The 8596-nt window shown below is 38.0% G+C and overlaps 1 long non-coding RNA gene across 1 annotated transcript; it reads right to left on the minus strand.

Moving 5' to 3' along the window:
• Positions 1 to 3523: 3523 nt before the first annotated feature.
• Positions 3524 to 8173, minus strand: LOC309672821. Its single transcript, XR_014269265.1, has 3 exons — positions 8083 to 8173; positions 4061 to 4224; positions 3524 to 3543 (listed from the first exon to the last, which is right to left on the minus strand). It is a non-coding gene; the product is annotated as an uncharacterized lncRNA (long non-coding RNA).
• Positions 8174 to 8596: the final 423 nt, after the last annotated feature.

Here is an 8596-nt window from a genome sequence, read left to right on the forward strand (position 1 = left end):
TTGGTTGTGCTTTATTTTCACTTTGTTCATAAGAATCATCATGCATTTCAATTGCTGAAAGAAGTATTATGTTTGTGATTAATAAAATATTCCTACATTTATTCAGATCTCTTGTGCTATAATATGGAAATAACAAAGCTGATCTAAAGTAGGCTTTCAGAGATGTCTTAACTGTGTGTTAATTAAAGGTTAAGCCAGGGAGTTCATTACATAGAGTTACTAACAATTGCTCTGTTTTTAAGTGTTTGTTTATTTAATACTTACATTTTTAATGCATAGTAGAGTGTTGCATTTCTGGAGGAAGCTTGCACAGATGACTTAATGTAATATGGCTGCACTTAAAGTTACTTACTCAAAAGCTCCATATTCCTATTTATTTGTTTCCTGAATCTGCCTTTTAATAAAAAGTTATAAATACTTACTTATGTTAAGAACCCAAATTTTCTGTTCCATCATGAGCTGGCAGCGGAGCAGAGACTGAAGTAAATACATCTACCTATCATCTTCCTCATTCCATCAGTCTAGGTGGAGTTCCTCTCAATGTGGTGTTCAGCCAAAGAGACTGACCTGTGCAGAAGCACAGAAGTTTTGTTCTGTAAGACCAGCAAGATAAAAAGCAATAGAAAAAATGAGTGAGGTTTCCCCTGCCCCACCTCCCCAATAGAATTGACGGTGGCTGCGCAAAAGCTAGGAGTCACAGGTATGTTTTAAATCTGTAGAATGGATCCTGTTCTTTGAATACTCAAGCCTGTCTGGCATTTGAGAGATGCCTACCAGCATGTGATCGCTAAACTTTTGAATGGTATCAGCTGATGATCAAACCATTCTAATATAGACTGGGGAAATGCCAAAGTAGATGGGCACTTCATCCACAGCTTCAATTACCTCTCACCCAACTCGCACTTCAGCGCGGGCACAAGCCTCAGCAGTGGATGGGTGTAGCAGCTCTAGTGAGGGAGCATTGTAATTGCACCTACATTGGGCCAACTCGGGTCTCCCTGAGCTGTTGCATTGTTACGTTCAACAATTATTTTATACTTTTATATAAGTAACTATCGAGAAAAAGAAGCAAAGCCAGTCCCCCAAATCCAAATGTTACCACCTACAATGTTTTGTCCTTATGCCCAGTAGTAGAAAAGTAACACAAATGATATGCACAGCAGCATTTGCAATTGGAGTCATATGCGCCTAAAAGCATGAAAAAATAGGATTTTGCTCTTGAAAGAAAAATAAAACATAGCCTCCTAACCTCTGTAGTAAGAGTAAACAGTGTCTCTTACATGTTATAGATAATTTTAAAAGAGGAAATGCTCTTATAGCAGAAGTAACGTCATATTTAGATATGCCAACAAATACAGTAGAAAATAAAACCACAAAAAAAAACAACAAACCAAACCCAAACCAACCAATTTCATATCACCTATTGCCACAGAATACCAATCAATTATGATAAACATTCCGCTCTCTGCAAGATACAAAAATTACTTCTTTTGAAAATATTCCAAGTGCTCTACTGACATACCTTGCATGGTCTTGTCATGGCAGTCACCATAGTAGTAAAAGTTCTAATCCAAAGTTTTAGGCTTTTTATGGTTATCTGATTCTAAAAAAAAAGAAAACACGTGCAAAGAAAATACAAAATTCACTTTGAACTAGTGGACCAAATACATGCCAAAGTGAGTAATTGCCATTGGTAACACTGATGTACTGCACATTGAAGATAAATTAACAGAATCAAAGTAACAGAATTAAAATGAAAACCGTAGTGAACACGAGTAAACTTCTTTGTAGCTAGTGTTGGACTACAAGTGTCGGCTCGCTATTCATGGAGAGTCACTATTAACCTTTTGAGAAAGGACTAGCTGAAACCAAATGCAAAACTCTGCATCGTATCACGTTTTGTTTGGGGCAACAATTTGTGTTCAAACCCATACTTGAAACTAGAATAGGCAAGTGGAGGATGGGGGGAAAGCAGGTGGATGTGCCGACACAGGCATTCCAGCGTCTACAGGCATGTGGCTGCTGAGGGCTACCATGAAGATTATGTAGAGCTACAATGTTAGCTATTATACCAGGCCAGAAGCAACAAAGAGCGAGTTTAGGAAACCTTTAGGAATAGCATTATATATATTGTAATAACAATAATACACAAAATGCATAAGCAAACACATGTCTGGACACACACACACACACACACACACACAAAAAAAAAAAAAAAACAACTTAGAAAAAACAATTAACATTTTTGAAATCTCACAGAAAAGCCTGAGTAAGGTGTATTTTTACATATGCTACTCCTGTAAATAATAATCAATGAACAAAGCAAAAGCTTTTTACCTGTCACTTCATCCTTACAGACTGCAATCATTCCCTTTTCAGGAGCCCATCTCTAAACTGTAACAAGAGCCTGACTGGAAGTTCAGAGCTGACAGCACCCTGTTTATAATTAGAATTATTATCTATCATCCCACAGCTGTACATTTTTAATAACTTTTAGAACAAACTGCTTAAATGAGGAATTTAGATTCATCCACATGGAGTTCATGCTTCATTTGAGACAAGTTACATGTATGATTGTTTTTTAAATTAAACTCAGTTTTATCACTACCCAAAATAAAAAATGTGCACGCTAAGTTGTAAACACACTTGCAATTACAGTTTCTAACGACTATTTCACAGTTTTCTTCCTCTCAACAAAACTCCCCACTTTCTAAATGAAAACTATTACAAAGGGAAAATACCTTCTGATTAGTAATAGCACGTAAAGCTTAATACATTGTTTTGTGTGAATTTAATAGAATATAAATACAGAAAAATCAAAGCCGCTAAAGCATCTTTTCTGCAAAAGTGCTTACACATTATTGGTAATTCCTGATTTAAGTCAAGCAAGCTTTTCTGGAAATTTAGGTTGCCCAGTCATTGACAAACTAAAAATGCCACAAGGGAAAAAGAGGTGAACAGGGGTGCTGGGTTCCTAGTGCTGTCCGGTTAAAGCAAGTTTTAATGGTAAGTCCAGCCACCTGGGATGCAGGCAATCTAAACTGAGGTTTCCATTCTGCAGGAGCTAAGAGTTGACCGAGAAGGTAAGCCTCCTGCTTCTTAGTGTAAGGTAACAATGTTCCCGTCTCTCTGGCCTAGAAGAGCCTACTCTTTTCTGCAGAGAAACGGTTTGAAATTGCCGGTGGGCCTATGGACAGAGTTTGGGGCAGAGTTTAGGAACGAATCCTAAAGTTCTACAGCAAATATATACATAAGGAAATATCAACTGTACAAATACATAAAGTAGAAAATAAGCTTGAATACAAGCAGATATTTGCTTAGTTCCTTACCTCGGTATTGGCAGCTGAAACTTGACAAATGTGTGTCTGTAGCAGAGAAAGTGCTTCTGAAGGTCCTCCATGCATTGGATAGGGATCGCTGTTAAACCGGGGGTGTCTGACACAATGCAGTAAAGTCCATGGTCATCGGGCCTATCCCTGCTGAAGAAGGGTAGTCACAGACTGTTGCTCCATGTTGTGACAGTCCACTGTACATGCCATAGCTCTGGATATAAATATAGAAGAAAAAAAGTACTGAATAAGAAGGGAACAACAATCCTTTGATGTTACAAAAAGTAAAAAGTATATTCCACTGAACAGAAATACCTATGTGTTATTTTTAAACACCACGATAAACATGATAAAAACATTGCTGGGTAGGTTGGATTTAAAGTAAAGAGGGGAAAAAAGGCAGAATGAACTATTTTGTGCCTATTTTTCTAAATGTGCTACAGAAAAGTTTAAAACCAGAATATTTTACCTTTCATACCACATACTTCTAGACTTAGACAAATGATAAGGACTTTGTCCCCGGAGTTCCACTAGACGTAAGACCTTAAACAGCAACGAAGAGCTAGGAACACAAATGCTTAATCACATTTTACTTAGCTAACCTTGAATATGAGCCAAATATGTGCATTTAAGAGAGCTCAAAACGGCATTTGGCTAGGTTTCTCAGAAGGATCTGTGGTCATATATTCCACTGAATAGTGTCCATAGCCCAATTTTTTTCTGTTACTCACAAAGGACTCCCATCTTGTGATCCCAGATGGACTCCAGGAGCTGTCCTCAAGCACTGGCTCCTTCCATCACATTTCAGGCAGATGATGACAGTAGGAGTTTCCTTGTTCAAGGGTCTCTCTCATTATTCTGAGGGTAGATCGTCACCATGGATACTTCAGAATATCTGTGACAAAAAAAAAATTCACAGCAAGAGATCTCAGACTTAGATGACTTGAAAAATCATAATAAAGTTGTATTACTATTCTGTGGTTTGTAATACAGTACAATAATACTGCCTTGTTTTTCATATTCACAAGTCTTACAAAAAGCATCTCAGTTTAACGTAATTGTGATAGACTTTATGCAGATGATGCAATGGACTAACTACAAGACTTCACAAAGTTAGATGATCAATTCTTTCAAAATCTTCATAGCAAATACCTGTGTAATTCAATTTCAGATAACTGCAAAGTTGGACTATAACTCAACCAGTCCTTTCCAGTCCAGATCTGTATTTGCTATAAGGTATAGAAAATGTTTCCATTGTTTTTTTGACAGTGGAAAATGACAGTAGCTATTTTTCATTTTCATTTAAAGCTAATCACTTATTTTTTTTCATATTTTTCCCCACAGAGATTTGTTTATAACAGTCAGGAGTGCTGTAATTAGCCTGCTCTAGCTGTAATTAAAAAGCTGATTAGAATGATCTGTCATTGAAATAGAAGAAATTCTTAATGAAGAAAGTTGAATCAGGAAGCTTTCACAGAAACAAGAAAAATATTGAAAGCAAAAATGGAAACTTGTTAGCACCAGAATTCTGGAAATATGTTTTTGTTGAAGACAATAACAGCACTATATACATTTATGTTATTTCATTAGATAACGGAAAAAGATTTTTTTTCAGAGTCATGTAATGTGGTTTTTTAAATGTGAGAGCTCTTAAATTGCAAGAATAGACTTTTTATGTAAGTTTGAGAAAAATATTTTGTTTTACACCTTACTCCCTTTCCCACCACCTCAGACCTCTGTACTTCATTGGCATTGACGTGATTTTTTTCTATTTTTTTCCAAATAAAATCCTCCTGTCGTTTCTTAGTATTCACCAAAGCTCAGCACCCAGACGGTATCCACATCCCTGCAAGACGCTTTTCCTTCCACCAGCTATCTCCAAAGGTCTTGGGAACTGGAGGTAATACTGCTCCAGGCTAACATCTTTTTCCCAGCCCCGCCAGCTGTGCCTGGACCACAGGAGGAGCGCGGTGGGCCAGTCACTAGCACTCGCTGACTTTCCGTTTCAGTTGAGGTACACTTGGCACAGGAATGAAGGAAGCGAAGCCTCAGAGAGTCTTTAACTCACACCCATTTCCTCAGCGAAGTTGTTCTGGCACTGGGGAATAACTGGCATTGTGCCTTCCTGCAAGGAAGAATGCACTGAGCTGGTTTTCTGGCGGTACTCCCCTTGCTGTGATGTGGAATCTCTGGCCTTCTCCTCAATCACTCCCCATTTATGTCTTTTTAACACTCTTGAAACAACTGAAGGGAGAAGGAAGCCCCATCGGTTTCTACATGCAGAGGCAGCTGCAAGTTGAAAGCCAGACAAATCTAAGAATCCATCATATTTCTAATATGGCAGAAGCATAAAATAAATAGAGCTAAAGATTACTAAACATACACAGACAGCATGAACATTCCACAAGCCACTGGCAATACTGCAGCTACACGGACAATATTAGCACGCAAAGCCTAGGGAGCAGTGTTACTCGCCCCCCCCGCCCCAAATAAAAATATTTCTACAGACAGGGACTGTTGGTGATTTAAGAACTCGAAAAAGAGTCTGCCTTCTATCATTGCAAAAGAATTGTAATTTAGAATAATGCAAAATTGCCTATCCCTCTATTTACAGACATTCACCACTTACTTTCCAGGCGCACACATATGCTGATGAGAGGAAAAGTTAAAAGGGAGCCTGAGGCTTCTTCCATCAGCATCAGTGGGAACGGCCCATATGCTTCAGAGAAAGCATAGGGCAGCAACTTTACACCTTCTTCTCTTTTTTCTTTTCCTTCCTTGAACTCCCCTGGCTTGTTCGTTTATCCATAACATAATATTATCTGGCTTTAACTACGGTGATTCTACATGATGAACTCCTTAGCCATCCAGCCTAGTTTCCTGCAATGGGTGCCAAGATAAAGAAATCATTCCTATTTCTGTTAAAGCAATATTTACTGGTGAAGGTATTTACTATAGAATTTAAATACTACCTCCTGTTTCTAGACAAGAAAGTTCCCATAGACTTAAGTAAAGCAGTTTAAATAAGATGTCTAGACCAACCTAACTCTAGAGGTGAGCATGATCTTTTTAAAGGTTGAAAATACTTTCTTTTTTAATACTGTCTCCTTTGGTTACAGCTGAAGAAAACAGTATATGAATGTAATGAGAACGACTAGTCTAGCAATGGTTCACTCTGAACTGTAACTACCTACATTGTACAGAACTAACACAGGTTTGAATTGAATAAATGTGGATGTGCATCATTAAATTAAAAAATGAAAATCGTTTGCCCTGCTTGCTTCCACCTAACCCGTCACATTCACAAATTAACAGCATCTATGTGGTCTATCCATGCAGCATGTGTTTAGGCATGTTCCATTAACGAACTTCTTGACAACTGCTATGAGACCATAGATCTCAACTAATGTGCTTTGCATTTGGCCAGCTGACCCTACAGCCTCTCTGTTCATTGTAACTTTTATATAGGTTCTGCACTATCTTTGTTTGAAGTCTTATACATTTCTTTCAAAGCATTTATTTGAAGTAGCCTCTGAAAGTTTATTCTCACCTACTTGCAGGAAAAACATCAGATTTTAAAACTGCCAATAGGGGTGTGTCCTCTAATCATGGGCATAATAGTTGCCTGAGCATACTGATGGACAGACTGTGTGTTTGGCAAGATACACTTAAAGGAATCATAGTTTTGTTCTACTCGGAAATAATTGAGATTTACTGGAGAAAGTGAGTTACCACAAAGAGAGACAATATGCTCTGAAAATGACAAATCAAATTAACAGTGCTTTCAGAAAACCGTAACACCCAAGTTATATATTACCTTTTCCGGGCCTATTATATTATGTTTTCAGGCCCACAAAGAATTGAAAGATGTGATATATTAACACTCTATGTACATCTGGCTTCAAGGCGCAACAGAGGCAACCTGGCAAAAATGTGTTCCACTGTGGCTAAAATTAGCGTGTTTTTATCACTGCTGCCTCATTGCAATCATCTTCAGGACACTGTAGTGATTCTCCTTTTCTGGACCCAGTGTGACTGAACAGTCTGGATAATGCACTGTTCCCTGATAATTACAGTTCCAAGATCATGCTTCATTGCGTAAAAGTGATGTTTAAATTTAAAGGACAATCCTGGCAGATATCACTGTATCATCATCTTCATACTCTGTTTTTCAAACAATGCAACTCAAGGGCTATACTAAAGGTACAAGAAATACAAACCAGTATGTTCTTTTGAATGCAGAAGAAGGCCAAATAGACTTTTTCTGACGTATAGTATTGCCTTTCAGTACAAATAGCTGATTAAAAATTGAGAACATGAGATCCCCTCAGTAACAAATAGATGGTGTGAGCAGCATGTTCTCATTTCAGTGATGACAGAAAACACAATTCAGCAAAAAAGATCTTGCTCCTCCCCACTTGCTTTGAACTTCTCATTTTATTTTTGCAAGCTTTCTTCATCATCTGTAAATACTTAAGCATGTCCATGTGATAGGGAATTACAATATTACATCCCCTCCAACTATGTGTCATTAAAATTATTCTGCTTTGCTTTGAGATTCAAAGTCAATTCATCTGCAGATTAGTTTAACTGCCTCTGAAGTCTGGAATCACAAGAAGATGTGAGCCTCAGACCTACTGAAGCCTGCAATGGGAGTGCAATAGGGGTGCCCCTGTCCTGCCAGAGCTCCAGAAAGCCACAGGCAGGACCTGAACTCTCAGCACTAAATACTTATGACAAGATCCTTTTTTACCTGTCAGTCCAGTGAAAGTCTCTGACCACCCAGCCATCTTGAGAGTAAACTAGTTCAGGTATCCTTTTTAGTTGACACTGTCTGGTGCTGGATTATCCTCTTATTCTTTCCTGTAAGCCACAAAGAAACATCTGCAAGAGAAGAGCTCCTTGAGACTTCCAACCCTCCTGTGAATTTGAACAGGGCCAAACATATTCTGGTCCTCTTTTGTTTAAATATTTAGTTTTCTTGCCTCCTTTGAGTCTATCTTGGCTCTGTTCTAAGAGCCAAGATGTTCTTTTCAACATCTGATGTCTTTTTTTTAAGAGATTTTAAAAAAAAAAAAAAAAACAAAACAAAACACTACAGTACACGTCAGCAAGTGCTTCATACACCGGCAGTTTACGGCAATATCTGTTCCAGACTAGCTATTCCAGAACTCCCCTCGTGGACACTGTTCCTCTAGAATAAAAGAGGGTTGTGTGTTTTTATTCTCAATTTGCTTTATTCATGTTGGAACTAAACCATTTTAACC

Source organism: Vanellus vanellus (genome assembly GCF_965231255.1).
Source record: "Vanellus vanellus genome assembly, chromosome: 5".
NCBI lineage: Eukaryota > Metazoa > Chordata > Aves > Charadriiformes > Charadriidae > Vanellus > Vanellus vanellus.